Source organism: Balaenoptera musculus, chromosome 2 (genome assembly GCF_009873245.2).
Source record: "Balaenoptera musculus isolate JJ_BM4_2016_0621 chromosome 2, mBalMus1.pri.v3, whole genome shotgun sequence".
Classification (NCBI taxonomy): domain Eukaryota; kingdom Metazoa; phylum Chordata; class Mammalia; order Artiodactyla; family Balaenopteridae; genus Balaenoptera; species Balaenoptera musculus.
In genome coordinates this window covers 107,693,673-107,714,159 of record NC_045786.1, presented here as the reverse complement: position 1 = coordinate 107,714,159, position 20,487 = coordinate 107,693,673, and the positions used below count along the sequence as shown (strand labels likewise).

Sequence of the window (20,487 nt, the reverse complement as noted above, 5' to 3'; positions counted from 1 at the left end):
AGTTGCTCCCAAAGTCCACCTCCTCAATTTGGGATGATTCGTTGTCTATTCAGGTATTCCACAGATGCAGGTACATCAAGTTGACTGTGTAGATTTAATCCGCTGCTTCTGAGGCTGCTGGGAGAAATTTCCCTTTCTCTTCTTTGTTCGCACAGCTCCCGGGGTTCAGCTTTGGATTGGCCCCGCCTCTGCGTGTAGGTCACCTGAGGGCGTCTGTTCTTCGCTCAGACAGGACGGGGTTAAAGGAACAGCTGCTTCGGGGGCTCTGGCTCACTCAGGCCAGGGGGAGGGAGGGGTACGGAATGTGGGGCGAGCTTGAGGCGCAGTGATAGCCATGGCTCGCTCCCATCTCTGGAGCTCGTTTAGGTGGTGCTCTGAATTCCCTCTCCTGGTGCACCGCAAAACAATGGTCTCTTGCCTCTTAGGCAGGTCCAGACCTTTTCCCGGACTCCCTCCCAGCTAGCCGTGGCGCACTAGCCCCCTTCAAGCTGTGTTCACGCAGCCAACCCCAGTCCTCTCCCTGGGATCTGACCTCCAAAGCCCAAGCCTCCGCTCCCAGCCCCCGCCCGTCCCGGCAGCCTAGCAGACAAACCTCTAGAGCTGGTGAGCTCTAGTCAGCACTGATCCTCTGTGCGGGAATCTCTCCGCTTTCCCCTCTGCACCCCTGTTGCTGTGCTCTCCTCCGTGGCTCTGAAGCTTCCCCCCCCACCCCGCACCCCCCGTCTCCACCACTGAAGGGGCTTCCTAGAGTGTGGAAACTTTTCCTCCTTCACAGCTCCCTCCCTGAGGGGCAGGTCCCATCCCTATTCTTTTGTCTCTGTTTTTTCTTTATTCTTTTGCCCTACCCAGGTATGTGGGGAGTTTCTTGCCTTTTGGGAAGTCTGAGGTCTTCTGCCAGCATTCAGTAGGTTTTCTGTAGTAGTTGTTCCACATGCAGATGTATTTCTGATGTATTTGTGGGGAGGAAGGTGATCTCTGCATCTTACTCCTCCGCCATCTTGAAGGTCTCTATATATTGTTTTTAAGCCTCTGCTATATGTTAAATTCATGTCCCAGTCATGAGAGAGAGAGAACAGAGCATGGGGCCTATGGAAATGGGACTGGAGGTTCTTTTCTTGTTCTAGCCTAGGCTTATGGGAGAGGATAATAAAAAGCCCTCTGAATGGTACTGTCAGGGCTGCCAAGGTAATACATTGTTATAAAGTGTGCACTTGCCTGGAGTCCCCCTGTGCCATGTAATTCTACTGTCAGGAATTGGTGGCAGCAGGTAGCCTTTAGGTAAAGATTTGGGTATTCAGGATCCTGGCCATCTTGCCATCTGTTGTGACTAAGTAATAATGATAATAAAATAACCATACAGACATAGTAACCATGTTTATTATAGTGCTAGACACTATTTTAAGCACTTTTCATATATCACCTCATTTTTTCTTCTCAACTGCCCTATAAGGTCTTTTCCCATTTTACAGAGGAAGAAACTGAGACTAGGTGATTAAGTGTAAGAGCTGGAATTTGAACCCAGGCAATCTAGGTCTGGCATCTGTGCCATAGGCTATGATATTAGGAATAGATATGTGTTTCCATTATAATCTGTATCATTATATTGTGCTATGACTTTCAACTCTTCCATCATTTTTATCCCCAAAAGTAAGAATTCCAGGGACTATTAGAAATTGTAAGTAATAAATTCATTAGGAGTAGGTATAGTAACATAATTCACTGATAGTAGAAGGGCACTTACAGCTTTCATTACTGCAATTCTGTAAATTCTCCTGGGGAAAAATAATTGAGAGACATTTTCTATTGGGGAATGCTTTTGTGTTTAGTGAATGACACTTACTAACTATTAAATCGCCAAATCATAGCCTAGTCTATGAATCTGAGTTCGATCAGAAAATCAGAAGCCACCAAGGTATTTTGGTTAGAAATTAGAAATTCCTCTAATTTATTAGAGGAATTAAAGGTATATACAACTTCTGGAAATTCTGAGAGGATGAAGTCAGGAGACCTTTCAGGAAATATGTCAGGAAATCCAATGAGACAGGGTTTGCAGGGAAGCTGCAGCCAATGATCTCAACTCCTTGTAGCGCCATTGTGGCTGATTCTTAGTAGAAATCCTCAGAAGTCAAAAGCAGGTCACACCTCACGTAATCTAAGCTTCCTGCCTGCAGTTGCCACTGGGGAATGAGCTTCAGCCCATGACAGTGCCTTTTATAGGCACTAAGGGCCATGAGAGGGCCAAGGACTTATGGGAAGTGTAATTCCAAACTTCCCTCCTACCATGCAGAGATTAATGCAAATGGGGTGACACCAAGACCGCACTCAGCACAGACCCTGCACCACACTGAGGCTCAGTCTCCGGAAGTCAGCTCAGTCATACTCCTACTTTTCAACAAGATTTTGTCAACCCTATGAGGACAGTTATTTTCAAAATGCAGGAGAGAGTTCGTTTTTTTTCCTTGAGATAGTAAAATGGTATAATACAGAGAGTTCATTTATTAATTCAACAGATACTTACTGGCCACCTTCTTTATTTAGAACACTGTTTTAGGGAGTTCCTCATTACTAAGGTGTAGGCCTAACACTGCATGTTCAATTAAGACTTTATGAATGAATAATTTAATTTTACATCATAAAGGTATTAACATTTTTTCTTGCCTTCTAGTAGATACTGTGATCATTGTGTGTCATCAGCAGGACAGATAAATGCTAGAGGAATTCTGAAGAGGAATTGGCCATTTAAAATTTTTGTGGCCGAGGAAGACCTTGTTAAACACATGGAATTTGAGCAAGGCTTAGAGAAAATGACCAGGCACTGCCATAAGTGATTTAATTATATCAGACACTAAACCTAGGCCTCTCTGAGGGTAGGTACTCTTCCTGCTCCCATTGTGCATTGGTGGTAGCTGTGGCTCAGAGAGGTTGTGTGCCTACCCTCAGTTGCCTAATACCAACTGGCAGAAATTATTGGAGGTGGGCCTCAAATCCAGGTTAGTGAGATTCCAAAGCTTCTTTCGCCATCACCCATACTTAGTACCAACTATGTTTTAAGCTCTAAATATAAACTGAGATAAAGAGAGTTCGCAGTGTAAGTTTATGAACATATCAGTAAAGCTACGCAGGTGACCCAAGTTTCACATAGAAGCATAGACACGATCACATACTGAAATAAGTATATTTAATGTAATATACTTATGTCTGATATCAACAGAGACCCAATGGTACAATTGTGAATTAAGATACTATAAACCCTTTTGCAGTCAACTCTAAATTGTTTGTTTGAGTTAAAGTCACTTGGCTATGGTATAGTAAGTGGTCCAATTTAGGGAAAGAACTTTCATTCATTCATTTATGAGGCAAGTTGGCTCTGTGATTAAGAGTGTGGACTCTGGAGCTATACTGCTCTTGTTTGAATCCTGTCCCTCTTATTTACTAGGTACATGAGCCTCAGAGTTCTCACCCAAAAAGTAGAAATAATAATAATAATGTATCACCTATTGCTGTATAACAAATTACCATGAAACTGAGTCAGGAATCCAGGTATGGCCTAACTGGGTGCCTCTGCTTCAAGGCCTTTCATAAGGCTGCATTTAGAGTGTCAGCAAGAGGGCTGTGGTCTCACCCGAAGGCTCAGCTGCGTGAGGGTCTGCTGACAAGCTCATATGTTCTTAACAGGATTCAGTTCTTCATGGACTATCAGACTGAGGGCCTGAGGTCCTCTCTAGCTGTTGGCCAGAAGCTTCACTATATCCAGAAGAGTTGATTACAGACAGGTGTTAATACTAGGAGGTGAGGATCATTGCGAGTCCATCTCAAAGGCTGCCTACCACACCTACCTAATGGGTCTGTTGTGTGGGTTGAGTTAATTTATGTAAAAGATCTTTGAACAATGCCTGGAACATAATAAATGATAGGTAAGTGTTGGCTCTAGCTATTACTATATTCAAATCACTGGCATGCTTAATAAATAAGACTCAGTTTCTACTTTCAAGAAAATGATAGCCTAAGATACTATATGGCAGGAAATGAAAAGTACTGTAATGGAGGCACAAATGAAGAGCTGTGGATATTGAGAGGAGGGAATGGTCACAGTGAGAGGTGAATGACCAGAAAAAGTTTGATTAATGAAACAATATTTGTGCTGAGCCCCAGAATATGGGTAAGGTTTTGATGGGGCTGGGTGAGGGAAGTTTGGGGGGTGGCGTGGGATGGACAGGGAGCTGTTGAAGGCAGCAAAGCAAGGAAAGTAAGGGTATCCTTAACTTATATAACCGTATGACAATGCCCAGGGTTGCTAGGCATTATCCAGGAAACCGTGGCTAATCCAGGTCAACTGCACCATCCAAAATGCAGCAAAAGCTGGGAGGGAAATAGAATGAAAGGAACAATTTACACCTGGTTATTGAAAATACTGAAAAGCTGATGTATTTTGACTTAGTCCTACCTGTAGTGGGAATCATTGAAGATTAGGAACTGAGCTTCAGGAAGTTTATTCTGGCAGCTGGAAATAAGAATGGATTGGGGCAAGGAAATCCTGGAGAAGAGCCCAGTTAAGTCATTATTATAATAGTTAAGGTGATTAGGGTTAAAGATCTATCTGACTAGAGCAGTGTCAATGGGCTGGGTGAGGAAGGGGGTGAATCTGAAAGAGGAACAGCCTCAGCTGATAGTTTTGTTATCTCTGAAGTATAGGATGAGGTTGACTGGCTTTGAGGACAGGCTTAGGGACAAATCCTGACTTTAACAACTTTTAGCTGTATCACCTTGGGTAAATTGTTATAAACTCTTTGAACCTTAGTTTCTTTGTGACAAGAGGATTAAATGATCTAACGTGTGTAAATATATCTAAAGGACTCACCGTCGTGTCTAGCATAGTAAATGCTCAATGAATACTAGTTTCCTCCCTCTGAAAGGGTTGTTATTTACAAGTAGAACTATAAATAGAATTCTGGGTCATTATTTTATAATTAGTCTCACTTGTAATGGGTTTAAGCTTTAACTATTGTATATAATATATATATTATATATACAATAGCAACAGCAGCTTTTATTAATTTATTAATTTATGCCCAGCACTGTGCTGAGCACTATACATGCATCATCTCATTTAGTTCTGCCATCAGCCATATGAAATATGTGTTTTCATCATCTGCATTTTATACTTCAGAAAACTGAGGCTTAGAGAAATTAACTTTCTTCTTATTTTTTTTAATAAATTTATTTATTTATTTTTGGCTGTGTTGGGTCTTCGTTTGTGTGCGAGGGCTTTCTGTAGTTGCGGCGAGCGGGGGCCACTCTTCATCGCGGTGCGCGGGCCTCTCACTATCGTGGCCTCTCTTGTTGCGGGGCACAGGCTCCAGACGTGCAGGCTCAGCAGTTGTGGCTCACGGGCCCAGTTGCTCCGCGGCATGTGGGATCTTCCCAGACCAGGGCTTGAACCTGTGTCCCCTGCATTGGCAGGCGGATTCTCAACCACTGCGCCACCAGGGAAGCTCAGAAATTAACTTTCTTAAAGCCCAGCAGCTGATGAGTGGCAGAGCCCATATTTGAACAGGTTTTTGCTGTTTCCAAAGCCTTGCTCTTAGTTATTGAACTGCCTTTCTAAAATATAAATGAGAGCACATGAATATTTCTCTTTCCATATATATCTCACCTGATATACCATTTATACAGTGAGAGTTGCTAAATCAATACTTGCTTGTTGATGAAGACCCATCACTCATGTTCCAGTTGAGATGATGTGGCTGCCATTTTTCTGGCTTCAGACTCTCTTGGCACTTTACCTCCTGCGTGATGAATGTGGTTTTACTCTTTACTATTTTGGCACTGCTAAAGTGCTTTAAAAATGTTCCCTTCCTGACTTCAAGAGGTGATTTACCAAAATGTCAGTCAGAATTAATTTGAATGATATTCATTGCAGTTCCCCAAGGCCTAGAGTTACTGGCATGTTGTTTTTGCATGTCATATTTTGATGGGAGATAACATTTTAACTGGAGTAGGAAGGGCACGATATTGGATGAGTCAAGCAGTAAGTCACCGGGGACTATATTCATAACTGTATTACTGTTCTGCTTTTACAGGAGTTGTCTAATCACAGTGATTCCAAGCCATTTAAAATTTCCAGCACCCTATTTTTTATTTCATTTACAAAATCCTTCTCCTTAAATTACTCTATGCCATGTTTTTCTTGAAGAGATTTCAAATTGAGTTTACTTTGATGACTTTAAAAAATTATGCTAATACCAGTGAGATCATTAAGGCCATTCCAGGAGGTTGTAGTACCAGGATTTGGAAGTGTTGCTTCCATGATTCCATTTCTCAGCTCTGCTTATTCAAATAAACTTGGAGAATCTGAAGTTCTTTCTTCCTTTTTTGGGGAAGAGACTCTTTTTTTAAAGCAACTTTAAGATATCTTTGACATATGGAAATTGTATATATTTAAGGTTTACAACTCTATGTGTGTAGATGTATGTATATAAAAGGTCATCATAATCTGAATAACATCAACCCATGTACATATTTACCCTTGTGTGTGTGTGAGAAGATTTGATTTAAGATCTACCCTTTTAGAAAATTTCAAGTATATGGTACAGTATTATCATCACCAGGCTGTAATTTCGATCTCCAGAACTTATTTATCCCAAATAACTGAACCTTCATACTCTTTGACCAACATCTTTCCATTTCCCTCATCCCTCAGCTTTTTACTCTCTGATTTTATGAGTTTAACTTTTAAAAATTCCACATATAAGTGAAATCATGCAGTATTTGTCTTTCTGTGTCTGGCTTATTTTACTTAGCCTAGTGTCCACCAGGTTCATCCATGTTGTTGCAAATGGTAGGATTTCCTTTAAAGACATTATTTCCAGGTGCAAAAGCAGGATAACAATGTTTGCTATTTTCTGGGATCAGAAGAGTTGCATCTCAGACTCATTTAATGTGAGAATTGCAAACGATTTTAGAAATCATCTAGTTCACGCCTTGTCTTTTAGGAAGAAGAACATTAAGATTCAGGGTGGTGAGGTAATTCATCCAAGGTCCTACAATTGCTAAATGATGGAACTAGAAGTGAAATTCAGGACTTCTGGCACCCAACCCAAATTCAAATTAAATTGACTTAGCAGGTGCTTAGCTCATCAGAGGTGCCTTGTTTAGGTGTTCAGTAAAAAAGCCATAATCATTGAGAATACATTCCTGTTTATTACTGAGGATAAAATTCACTCTTACATATTGTCTTCTGAATTATTGCTAACTGGCTAGCAAATTCATTTTGACTTTAGTACTCAGTATTGCCCATAATTATTTTCTTATCACATTTTAGAAATACATCAATTAAAAGAGATGATTCCATCAAACCAAATGATTTTCCTAAAGTATTTTTGAAATGGAAACAAAATCTCTTAATACCAGCATTGGACATTATTTATTAGGTACCTGTCTATACCTGATACAGTTTAGTCATTGTATAGACTAAGACAAACATATATTCTGATTTTTCTACTTTTGTAAAATGATTGCTGACTGGAATGGAGTTGATGGAATGGCATCCAGTAAGTTTAATTAAATAAATAACATGTAAAGATACATGTAACAAAGGGATTACCTTGCAAAGTGGTTAACAAAGAAGGCTCAAGTCAATTATTTAGACAAGTGGCTCCCAGACTTTTGAATTTAAAAGATTAGGGAAATTTCCCCCCAAAGTTTGAAAATCAAATAAAATGAAGCCCTGCTTATAAACAACTTTTATTTTGACAAATAATGAAAAAAAGTTTAGAAGACACTTGATCTACCATTGACATTATTATATAAGAAACAGGATATATTAATATTTTAAAAAGTGTAAGAACATAATTTTAGAATAAAGGATAAGTCTTCCCAAGAAAAGGTAGTTTCAGCCGGCACCTTTATACCAATAGGGATGTGTGTGTGTGTGCACGTGTATGTGTGCACCTTATGTTTTCATTTTGCTACAGGTGGTACAAACTCTGTAACAGCAGTGGTCCAAGGACTGGTATTTAGGAACGATTAATATTTGTTATGTAGAATCTGTAGATATTTAATTCCTGCCCTGAAGCTAGGAAAGGATTAAAGGAAAAGGAAAAATTGCAGGAATGTTAAAAAAAATAAGCTACCACAGGTGAGAGCCAAGTACGTTTTCAGGTATAGATATAGCCTGGAAGAAGTCTTAGACTTAGGAATTTAATTATTCAATGAAGAAAGCATTTGATAACTACATCTGAGGAAAACATACAACCTGCATAAAGAATGAGATAGAAAAGAAGAGGTTGAAGAAAACCTTTGGGTCATCTAATTAATTTAAATTTGAGGCAGTTTATTACTTTTCTTCTGAGTTTTTAATCATGGCCAGAGTAATAATGAAGAGCATTGATTCAAGAAGAGAAGGAAAAAGCACTGATAAAAATGGCTGTTCTGAATAAGTAACTAGACATTTTTCCTTTTGAAAATACCCTACTTGAAATAAATGCATACCTGTCAAGCTTCAAGGTAAATGCACTAACTCTCTTTTATAGGAGTTTGTCCTTTAAAGATATGTCTTTCTTGCTAAGAAAATGTTATTTAAAAATCCATACTATAGAAAATAGCAAACAGGGGCTTCCCTGGTGGCGCAGTGGTTGAGAATCCGCCTGCCAATGCAGGGGACACGGGTTCGAGCCCTGCTCTGGGAAGATTCCACATGCCGCGGAGCAACTAGGCCCGTGAGCCACAACTACTGAGCCTGCGCGTCTGGAGCCTGTGCCCCGCAACAAGAGAGGCCGCGATAGTGAGAGGCCTGCGCACCGCGATAAAGAGTGGCCCCCGCTTGCCACAACTAGAGAAAGCCCTCACACAGAAACGAAGACCCAACACAGCCATAAATAAATAAATAAATTAATTAATTAAAAAAAATAGAAAAGAAAATAGCAAACAGTTATTACAAACTCTTCCTGAACACCTTGCCTGGGAACAGCAAGGCCAGGCTATGCCAGGAGCAGAGAGACTCCCTTTAAGTCAGGAAAATTATTTCCAAATTACCTTCCTTCCAAGGTGTTCGGGTGTGGGGAGGCTTTTTCTTCTCTTCATGTGTCTGGTAGCTGCTCTCATTTGGAGGATGAGGCTTTGGAAAATCATGACTGGAGACTGAGTTTCTTCTTGCCAAGTGGCCAATACTTCCTTCACCAATATCATGGAACACTTGTGTTAACCTGTGGTTGGAATCTCAAATTAGAATTTGGGATACCGTTTTCCTTTCAAAAGCAATGTTATTAATGATAGTTACATCCTAGGATGGAATAGAAAAAATTAACTCCTTATGTAACCTCAGTGCCAGTTCTAATTATTTACTGAGCACCTACCAGGTGTCAATCACAGTTCTGGATCAATAATGGGCCTTCCCTAATTTTTTTTTTTTTTTTCCACTGCATTGGATCTTTGTTGCTGCGCGTGGGCTTTCTCTAGTTGTGGCAAGCGGGAGCTTCTCTTCTTGCGGTGCACAGGCTCTAGGTGCATGGGCTTCAGTAGTTGCAGCATGCAGGCTCAGGATTTGTGGCACGTGGGCCCTAGAGCGTGTGGGCTTCAATAGTTGCAGCGCATGGGCTCAGTAGTTGTGGCGCAAGGGCTCTAGGATGCACGGGCTTCAGTAGTTGTGGCATGTGGGCTCTAGAGCACAGGCTCAGTAGTTGGGGCACATGGGCTTAGTTGCTCCGTGGCATGCGGGATCTTCCCGGACCAGGGATCAAACTCGTGTCCCCAGCATTGGCAGGTGGATTCCTAACCACTGCGCCACCAGGGAAGCCCCCCTAATTGTTTTTTAACTCTGTGACTGTGATGAGATTATTTGTTCTAACTGGCTATGGCCTGTTTTATGTATTCTCCATTAAGATTTCTCTAAATGGCCTCATTTGTACTATTATGATAAATGAGTGTAGCCAATTAGTCTTTTTTTGTTGTTGTTGAAACAATTACCAATAAAAACAAATATTCCATAGACCCAGGTCAGATTGCAAGAGATTCCTTATTCAACAGAATTTCACTTTTTTCTTGAATTTTGAATTACAGTATTACCTATAAACAATTAAAGGACCTCTTTATTTCAAGTAATGAAACTAGGGATTTATACTAGACCCCAAAACACAGTTCAAAGAAGATAATTACACAACTACCTTTACTTTCTGGTAATGGAGATGCCCTAATTAACGAATGTGGAAAAAGTTGCATGGGTCAAATATTCCTTCCTTCTCATCAGGAGATCTTTTGTAGCATAACTGATGCTTGCTCAAAAGAGGTCACTGGGAGGGGTAGTTGGGGAGCATTTGGGGAGATGCAAGGTAAATAAATGGATACACTCTTCTGTTATAGAAGGCACCTTTACCTTCCTCTCTATTCATAACTTGTTTTTGATTGTAAGGATAACTTTTGTTAATCTTAAAAATAGCATAATTTAGTATTAGGTAACAGCTAAGGGAGGCAGTGAGATAAGATGCACAGAGGATTGAGAGGTTACGTGTGAAGTATGAAGTGTGACCAATAAACCTTTCTCTGTATGGCATGTTGAATCGCCATACTCTGGACCACATTTTCTGGGTTTGAATCCCAGCTCTACCACTTCCTAGTTGTGTGACCTTAAGCAAATCACTCAGCTCCTCCAGGCTTCAGATCCCTCATCTGTCTGTAAAATGGAGATACTAACAGTATGAACTTCAGAGGGTTGTTATGTGAATTAAGTGAGTTAATATATCGAAGCTCTTAGAATGAGACCTGGCACAGTAAGTATTTGCTGTGATTATGGAACAGTGTTCTCCAAAGGAGAGAGTGTATTCCTCAGAGACTGACAATCCAAACATCTATTCATGTCTATTTTTATCTTAGCCTTTTACGTTTCCTACTTTGTGTATGTTTTCTAATGTACATAATATTTATGAATTATGTAATATATGTATATGTTTCATACATATTACATATACATGTATTAGAGGTACATAAATTTTTTTATAGTCATAAAGATTGGGAGACCATTGATATGGTAGTCTCCTAATTTTGTTTCAAAATCTAATTTTAATTAGTTCTCCTTGGGAAGTATCTTTATGCATAGCAAATTTTATTTTGTGTTGAGGCTATGGCCAAACTAATCAGAGTAGGAATATACTGCTTTTAAGACTAAACTAATAACACCACTAAATTTACTCAAAGTTTTGTTTTTCTTCTTTTAAATCATTTCTTCAGAATGTCCCCCAGTAGGGCATAATTCTTTAATTATTATGAACATTCAAATCATTTATATTGACACGTTTCTTGAAAACACGGAATCATTCTGGGTGTCATGTACAGCTAGAAAGATCTCACTTGGGTATTTGTAAACTACTCAACTCCTTTCTACTTCCCCTTTATGTAGGTTTTCTTCCATGCATTGATATATTAATTTCCCAAATTATCTCCTGAAAATCTAAAGACAGGAGTATAAAAGAATCATTAGCTAGGTGAATTTTTTTCCTTTTCAAGTTAGATATTTTAAAAATCTGCTTCAAAACATATGTCCCTTTATGGCCCAAACCATTTTGTTACAACTGAAGAACAAACCTATGGCATCTAATTTAGGCTGAAAATTAGCAGGAAGCTTTTTGAAAGCACCACTGTGGTGACAGAACAAATATGTGAAATAATTATTACCTTCAAAAAATTCTAGAGAGGCTTGCTTTCACAATATGTCATTATATAAATGATCTTTGGAGGGCCCCAGAGCTCATGATAAAACTACCAAATTGCTTATTAGGAGGCAAACAACAGCTCTGCTGAGATAAGTGTAACAGGCTTAGAAAAGCACATCCCTGGTGCGGTCCACCTACACAAATTCAGCTCCTACAGGAACACAGAAAACACTTCGGAATACATTAGCATGCAGTATTTACTCAAAAGCTGCAAAAACATTGTGTTTGCATAATTTTATCAATTGTCAATAGCAGTGCTTGCCAACATTCATATCTTTATTGAGATGCAAAATTAAGAGCAGGAAGAAAGTTTGTATCAATATTAATACTGAACTCACTTGAAAAGATGACATTTATTAATAAAGCATCTGGCTCAACATTCACAGTGGTATTTAAAGGCTAAACACAGTCCTGGTGCAGGAAACATTTTTTAGCAAATCTTGTTCATGAGCCACCTTATAGTTTTGAAATGTAGAAATCATTTTTTCCATTCCACAAATGGCTACTTCCCTAAAATTCTTTTGAAATTTGGGATGGGCTGGATGTAGTCAGAACAAGAGCAGTAATAAGACAAAGATTACAATGCATTATACACTCTTTGGAGAATTGTGTTGGTGCAAAGCATATTAGTTTTAAAAACTCTATGTTGGGAAACAGCTGGTGTGGGCTGAACATGGAAACAACTGTTGTAAAACAAATGTTAAGGAATTGCTGTAAACAAGACATCTATTTACAGTATGTTTCAATTCTCTTTCTTTCCTCTGTCTCTCACTCCTCTATCTATATCCATCCTGTCCAAAAGAACGAGAATGGTGAAAGATTCCAGTATGTAGGTAGGTGTGTGTGTGTGTGTGTGTGTGTGGGTGGTGTGTCTGCGCCTGTGTGATGGGAATGTTATATGCACACATGTACACACATGTACATATGTAATATAAAATATATCAATATCTATCAATCTATTCTGCTTTCTTAGGTTGATCTTTTGTGCTCAAAAACTGTAAAAATGGAATAGTGATGATATTATGGCCATGATGTAAATTGTAAAAAAAACTACAAATTTTTCTCACTATATTACCCATATTCTTCATGACCAACCATCCCTTTGTTTTTTATGAACCAACTTCCAATGTATTGTGGATACATTACCCACAGATACGTTACATTGCTCAAAAACAACCACATTTCACATATGACCTAAACAGTTTGAAACTTGAAACTTTAGATAAAAATGAGGAGGATGCTGAGATTACTTGAAGTGGGACAGGTACCTCAGATTCCACCTCTCTCTTTACAGTTGATCCACATAAATTTCTAGCAACATTAAGAACCTAACACTGTCTTGTCCTATTTTCAGTCTGCTTCCAACCCACTCCTGTTCAGCTGTTCAGTACATAAGGAACTCATGCATCATGTCATTTTTTTCATCTTAATGTTGTTGCCCTTGCCTGCTTCCCTAAATGATTATGATTATACAGCTTAATTAAAAGAAAATAAGGGACTTCCCTGGTGGCTCAGTGGTTAAGAATCCTCCTGCCAATGCAGGGGACACGGGTTTGATCCCTGGTCCAGGAAGATCCCACATGCCGCGGAGCAACTAAGCCCGTGAGCCACAACTACTGAGCCCGTGCTCTAGAGCCCACGTGCCACAACTACTGAGCCTGTGTGTTACAACTACTGAAGCCCGTGTGCTACAACTACTGAAGCCCATGCACCTAGAGCCCATGCTCAGCAACAAGAGAAGCCACTGCAATGAGAAACCCACACACCACAATGAAGAGTAGCCCCCACTCCCCACAACTAGAGAAAGCCCGCACACAGCAACAAAGACCCAACGCAGCCAAAAAGATTAAAATTAAAAAAATTAAATATTAAAAAAAAAGAAAACTAAAGGATTGTAGATAAAGTAATCTAATGGAAAGCTTCTTATGCAATTATTCCTTAGCATATAAATTCCTGGAAGGCAGATGGATGCTCTAAATACCATTCATTTTTTCTTTCATTGCAGACTTCTGGAAACACCTCTATTTTCTAGAAGACACTGGCATCACCATGACTTGATTCTTAGACAGTAAGTGTACTTCTTTTTTAATTCACGCCTCAGCTCCAATATGTCAGGAATCCTCACTAAATCATGCCGTGATTCTGGTCAAAATCCTGCAATGGTTGTCTGATTCTAGACCATGAGAAAATACTGCTTTGTTTTAATTTTAGTGACAAAATGCTATTAAGGAAAGAATACTTTTCTCAGAAAAGTGGTTTTGTTCCAGTTCTCTCTTAACTTTCATTGCTTTGTTGTATAATTTTAAGGCAAATCATGTGTATTCTGCTTCTTATGAAATGAGAATTACTGGTATTTAGGAATTGAATATTTTTCCTCTGCAGTTGTGGGCCATTATATTTATCATTTTTCACCATGTGTGTTATAAAGTTTGATGAGTCCTAATTGTTTTATTTTTAATCCTTAGGAAGAAAAGTACAATATAGAATATGATGATTACTTTTATTATTGCAAGAAATCTATCAGACTATCCCATTGATCTCGATTAGAGTAATCCATTTATTATCTTTTTTTTTGTTTCAACAAAAAACATCAAGTGCCCACTATTTGGGAAGTTGCACACAATTGAATATTCTTTGTCATAGAGCTTACAGTTTAAAAGAGCAGCAGAAAAATCCCCCCAAAGTATTGAAAATTGCATGTATTTAATGAAAGAAAAGGGAGCTAACATTTATTGTGCTAGGCTGCTTACGTAATAACCTCATTTAATCCTCACAACCATCTTGCTTTGCTGGTAAGGACACTAAGGTCTGAAAGGATAAACAGCCGAAAGTCTCAAGGCCCAGTAATGAGGATAGGGGAAGTCAGAGTCGTTCCAAAAGCTACGTTACTTTCATCATAGTGAAGTACATTTGGAATTCAGAAAAATAGGGTTAGGGAATGGTGTCAAAGAAGTCAGTGGGAAGGAAGTAGATCAGGAAGAATTTTAGAGTGAGTAATAGTGAGAAAATCCTGTTTCATACAAATAAGTGTTTGCAAATGGTAATAATTTTTAGCTGCTTACCTATCTTCTCAGCTTGATCTTCAATTAAACTAATCTAGAAACTTGAAATCTGTTTAGAATGGATTTTTGATTTAAAGTTAAATTTTTAAAAATAAATATTTACATTCCTTGTTCTGAATATAAACCTATGACTCGAAGCCTTCAGAGCTCACAATTAACACCAAGCTACCTGTATTATGATATATGTTATGGATTTGCTTATTATTGCTCAACTGACTGTTACTCTGTGGGAGGATCATGTTGTAAGCTGATGCATCTGCACCTTTCAGAGCCCTGACCGAAACAACTTGCTTGGGTGCTCTGCAGGGGTAGAGTGGCTCCAGAGCTCTGAGGGAGACCTAAAAAGAACAAGGATGTAGAGAAAAAGGAACCCTAGTGCACTGTTGGTGGGAATGTAAACTGGTACAGCCACTGTGGAAAACAGTATGGAGGTTTCTCAAAAAACTAAAAGTAGAACTACTGTATGATCCTGCAATTCTACTTCTGGTATTTATCTGAAGAGAATGAAAACACTAATTCAAAGAGATATATGTACCCCTATGTTTGTTGTAGCGCTATTTACAATAACCAAGATATGGAAGCAATCTAAGTGCCAATCGATAGATGAATGAATAAGATGTGGTATTTATATATGCAATGGAATATTACTCAGCCATAAAAAGAATGAAATCCTGCCATTTGCGACAACATGGATGGACCTAGAGGGTATTATGCTAAGTGAAATAAGTTAGAAAGAGAAAGACAAATACCATATGATTTCACACATGTGTGGAATCTAAAAACCAGAACAATGAACAAATGAAACAAAACAGAAACAGATTTGTAGATACAGAGAAGAAACTGGTGGTTGCTTGGGTGGGGGTGGATGAATTACGTGAAGGGAATTGAGGTACAGACTTCCAGCTGTGAAATAAATAAGTCACAGGGATGTAATATATACATAGGGAATATAGTCAATCATATTGTAACAACTTTGTATGGTGACAGATGTTAACTGGACTTATTGTGGTGATCACTTCATAATGTATAAAAATATCAAATCATTATATTGTACACCTGAAACTAATATAATACTGTATGTCAAGTATAACTTAATTAAAAACAAATTAAAGCCATATGTTAAAAAAAAAAAAAGAGCTAAAGACCTCAGAACAGCTCTTGCTGTCTGCTTTAATGACTCCCAAGAGTCAATATGGAAGGTGACGCCAGAGGAATGTGGGGAAAATTATTTTTTAGTGGAGGAGAGCATGCAGAAAACTAGCTGGCATGCATAGTGTCTTTGTGACCAGTGTACACTCACCTGTAAATTTTACAAAAATCAATATACATCAATCTGGGTTGAGAATAAAGAAAACAGTGCAGAGCTACAGTTCTCCCAATTAATGACACATTTCCAATACTCAGGTATATGCAGAGTTGGGGAAAAATCTCCATTAAAAATGAGGGAGGAGCCCAAGCAAATAGGCTTGATAATCTACAGTGTATCAAAATTTGATACAGAATTCATAGGTATATGCTTGCTTTTAATGATCAATTTAAAAATAATTTAAAAATACATTTTTAGGAAACAAATTTTGAACAGCTCCTGAGTATTACCACAGAGCTTTATAATCTTCTAAGGGACAGAATTTGAGGAGTACTGATTTAAAGCATAATGTTCCTCCTGGAGAACTAAAACTGTTGAATATAGAGGTAAACACTTCATTTTACTCTAAGCAAACGGGTCATTTGTGCCTGTCCAAATCCTTTTTCTAAATCTTCAGAGGATCTCCTACTGCTTTTGTTGACATTAGTAATTGCCCACTGGGAAAGAAACTTTGTGGAGAGAAATGTCAAATGTTTCCTGCTAGAAACTGGAAGTGAGGAAACATACAAGGGGACTATATGTGAGTAAATAAAGTACTGTTGAATGACTTAAAATATAAAGTAGCATAAATTTTTTTTTCCATTTCTGAACTCGACCTCTACAAAGCTGTTTTGGCTATAATAGAAAGGATTACAATAAAAATGTAATATAATAAATTACAGTACCTCCAACTATATCAGTGATAATTGAAAGTTATTGCATTCAATTAGGTGATTACTCAGTCACACACATCTACATTTCTACGAATTCCACTTCATTTTACTATATTATAAAAAAAGAATCATTTTAATAGAACAACTTTAGAAAATTAACTAGAAGAATATGTCCACTTTCAGATTAGATATACCATTGTACGTTTTGGCATACATATTTAACAACTCGTCCTTAATATATTAATGTAAAATTTTTTGGCTTTCTTCAATTTAACTTCTAAGAGAAAGAAGCAAACCACACACACATACAAAGCTATCTATAAAGGAAATGGAATAAAATAGAAGAAACTGAGTTTAGACTCAGCTCTATCATCTACATCTTCTACATCTCTGCACTAGAGTTCATCTTTACATCTTTATGGTGGTCTGTATGTTGAAAATTTATGTTCAGATCAATGTTCCAAGGTATTTCAGTGTATTAACCATCCAAGATAGATTCAAGTAGGTTCACTTGTGATGTTCTTACTAAACAATTCTAATCTCTGTCTGTCTGTCTATCTCTCTCTCTCTCTCTCTCTATCCAAATGTATAATTGTATAACAATACTTTTAATCTTATTTTATTTACTATATGCATTATTCTCTATCAGTAGAGCAGAGTTTGGCAGACTTTCTGTAAAGGTCCAGATATTTTATAGTTTAGGATTTGTGATCATACTGTCTCTGTCACAGCTACTCAATTCTGCCTTTGAGCTCAAAAGCAGCTGTAGCCAGTGAGTAAATTTACGGGTTGGCTGTGATCCAACTAAACTTCATTTATGAAAATAGGGGTGAGCAAGATTTGGTCCTTCATCCTTCTCCATATGTGTAGTTCAAATTCATCTTTCATGGATTGTATGTATATATAAAATTAAATCCTATTGAGGGATATTTAGGTTTCCAATTTTTACTCTTATAAACTGCTGTAATAAATACCCTTGTGTATGTATCTTTTAACTCGTTGATTGTTTCTTTATAGTAATTCCTAGAATTTGAATTGTTGTGTCAAAGAGGATACAGATTTAAATATTTGAATCATTACAAAATTGCTCACCAGAAGAGCCAGACCAGTTTATACTCATGTGCACTGGATATGAGTGCTTGTTTTCCCATATCCTCCCCAATACTGGGTCATATTTATCTTTTAAATTCTTTCTCAGTTTTGTTGGTAAAACATTGATTCCTCATAGTTCTTTGGGTTTTTCTGATTTTAACAATATGGAGCATCTTTTCAGTTTCTTATTGTTCATTTATTTATTCTTCTGTGTGTTGTCTGTTTATGTAATTTGCTTATATTTATACTGACTTGTCCTTTTTTTTCTTATTGGTTAGTAAGAACTCTTTAAATAATAAAGAGGTTAACATTTTGATCTTTATATGTATTACAAAAAAAATTCACCAGTTTGTTCTTAAATTTTGTATGTTTTTCCATGTAGAAGCTTTTACTTTTTAAAAGTGTTTTCATGTAGATCTTTTCTTTTATTGCTTCTGAATTTGGAGTCATGTTCACAAAGACATTTACCAATAGAAGAGGTAAAACTATTTTCTGTATTTTTTTGTCGTGCTTAAAGCATTTTCCTTTTTGAATCTATAATATACTTTAAAATAGTGCTTTTAGATTTTTAGCTTATTAGCATAAATTTACATGTCCTGTTTCTTATTATTTTAAATCTCTCTTCCATAAATGTGATTACATCTCTTTTCTTAAAGTTATGCACTTGTTTTTTTCTCTTTTATTATTTATCCATTTCCTCAACATTTGCACATTGTCGTATGTTATTTTTCTTTTCAGAAAACCAGCTCTTAACTTTATTGGTTAATTCTTCTTGGTTCCTGCTTTTAACTTATTTACTGCTTCTTGTTTTATGAATTTATCCCTCCACTTTCTGTTTATTTTCTTGTACTTTTTTCCATCCTGAATTGAAAACTTTATGAAATTATATTCAGTAGTTCTTTCCTTACAGTAAAAGAAATATTTAAGGCTATAGGTCACATCTCATTTCTATGCATATATAAGGATACCATTAGATTTGATTTCTAAATAACCTGGAATTATTAAGCTCCCACACATTATAGTTTCACAGTTGATTTAACTCAGGTCTTAACCATTAAGAGGTCATGGCTCTTTATCTTGATTCAGATAATTTGGTCAGTTGTTACACAGATGCATGCATTTGTCAAAACTTTTCAACCTATATTTTTGAGAGCTGTGTATTTTACCATGTATAAAATATACTTCAATAAAATTACTACCACAAAACAAAAGAAAAATAAATGTGAGAATGTGGAGGGGGGATATTTGTGGCACAGCTTACTAGCTTCTTCAGTTCCATGGAAATGCACTGGAGGAGCAGGTGCAGGCAACTTCAAGCTTCAAGCATCTGAAAACCAGGCCCACTGCCTTCCTTGCCCACTGTATAAGCCCCACTGTGTATACCAATGATGTATACATTGGTATACATCAACCCAATCGGATAAATTTGAATAGTTCAAGGTATTCAAGAATGCATTTCCAACACAGCCAATTTATCTTTGGAAGATTATTCCTGTGGAGTTCATGATCTTCATTCCTTCCACATGAACTGCTACCAAGATTCTCCTTCTGATCCATTGATTTTATTGCTTCATCCATAGATCACTTCAGTTCTAGGAGTTATCATGGATCTCAATTATTACTGTCAGACCTGATTATCATTTGGTGCCATATGGAAATTTTGACCTGATTATGCATAGGAGATTGGGTGTGAAGTTTCAATACCTTTGCTGTATCTTTGCCTCCTTACTAGTCTTGAATTCTGGAAGACTAATTTTATTTCAGTGTATTAATGATACAATGTATTAACTATAAACTGTATAAAAAATTATAATATAGGCAGCCTGATCTTTAGCAATAGCTTATTTTTGAAGGAGTGTGACAGAGAAAAAGCACAAGACAATTTTATGTTCAAACTCAAAAGACCACATGAAAAGAATGTTTCTGAAATAACTCCCTTGGTCACTCTGAGTTCCATATAGACATGCTGGCTGGAAGGTTCATGGCTGAGAACCTCAATCTCAGGTGCCCAATATGTTCTTACCTTGTCCATAAGCATAGGGGTACATATCAATGTAAAAAGATACATCTTTTTTTTTTTTAACATCTTTATTAGAGTATCATTGCTTTACAGTGGTGTGTTAGTTTCTGCTTTATAACAAAGTGAGTCAGCTATACATATACATATATCCCCATATCTCCTCCCTCTTGCGTCTCCCTCCTACCCTCCCTATCCCACCCCTCTAGGTGGACACAAAGCACCGAGCTGATCTTCCTGTGCTATGTGGCTGCTTCCCACTAGCTAGCTATCTTACATTTGGTAGTGTATATAAGTCCATGCCACCCTCTCACTTCGTCCCAGCTTACCCTTCCCCCTCCCTGTGTCCTCAAGTCCATTCTCTGTGTCTGCGTCTTTATTCCTGTCCTACCCCTAGGTTCTTCAGAACCTTTTTTTTTTTTTTGATTCCATATATATGTGTTAGCATACGGTATTTGTTTTTCTCTCTCTGACTTACTTCACTCTGTATGACAGACTGTAGGTCCATCCACGTCACTACAAATAACTCAATTTCGTTTCTTTTTATGGCTGAGTAATATTCCATTGTATATATGTGCCACATCTTCTTTATCCA

The 20,487-nt window shown here is 37.7% G+C and overlaps 1 protein-coding gene across 1 annotated transcript in view; it reads left to right on the top strand.

Annotated features, from left to right (window-relative positions):
- Positions 1–20,487, top strand: part of PRKD1 (protein kinase D1) — a 515,048-nt gene that overhangs the window by 10,417 nt on the left and 484,144 nt on the right. The window contains exon 2 of the mRNA XM_036843896.1: positions 13,708–13,770. The gene's annotated coding sequence lies outside the window, so the exon portion shown is untranslated. The remainder of the gene's footprint in view (positions 1–13,707; positions 13,771–20,487) is intronic.